Genomic DNA, 924 nt, shown 5'->3' with positions numbered 1-924 from the left:
AATAATTCTTAAATTCAAAGATTTTTGCTTCTAGTAAACTGGTAATCACTAGAAAATTTTGCCTCTANGTATGGCTAATATAGCTTTACATTATGTAAGAAAAAATTTTATTGTTTCTGCTTCTATACAAGAAGCCAAGAGTTTTAATCTTTCAGTGTATGTTGTTTCCTAAGTGGAAAGTATTTTATTAACTAAGTTTACCTTAAATCCTTGCTCTCACCCAAAAGATTCAGAGACAGTATCCTTTTATAACTTAGTGTTTTAGTTTACTACAAAAGGTTTTACAAAAAATAAAGAAAGCTTTTATAATTGTTGTTAATTGGTAATTAAAAATTAGTTGTGCCCAAGACAATTCTTTGGCCAGAAAAAACATTATTGTAAAGTCATTTTTCTCATCCTCCCAGCCAATCGTTGACCCACGTGGGCCCAACTAGCTGTTGTGGGGTGAAGTCTTAAGACACACAGTTTCCCCTGTTTCAGCACAAATAATCTAGTTGTGTGCTGTAGATAGTACTTTAAAATACTAACAATCAAACCTCAATTTGTATATTAATAGTCAATGCCATATCTCTGAGCTCTCAATTGCTTAAAAATTGTTCGTCCCTCAGATACTAATAATTCTCAAATTGCAATTGCTTATACATATTTCTACTTAATAAATAAATAAATTATACAGGTGTGACTCAATAACTTTTCAAGCTTTCTAGTTACAACCGCTCCTTAAGAAAATACTGCCCCTTTACAGCCAAGTATTTAAAATGTTTTGTCAATAAGTTATTAATTCAAAAGGTTAGATATTGTAAAATTTTAAACTTTAACNTCTTAAAAGACAAAAAAGAGAAATTGTATCCCCATATATACTATTTAGTGCATTTCCATGCACACTATTTAAAACATACCTTTATTTTCAAAATTTGAGATTAA

This window comes from Mus caroli, chromosome 12 (genome assembly GCF_900094665.2).
Source record: "Mus caroli chromosome 12, CAROLI_EIJ_v1.1, whole genome shotgun sequence".
Lineage (NCBI taxonomy): Eukaryota > Metazoa > Chordata > Mammalia > Rodentia > Muridae > Mus > Mus caroli.
The sequence above is the reverse complement of the archived record's forward strand: the minus strand, read 5'-3'. Positions refer to the sequence as shown.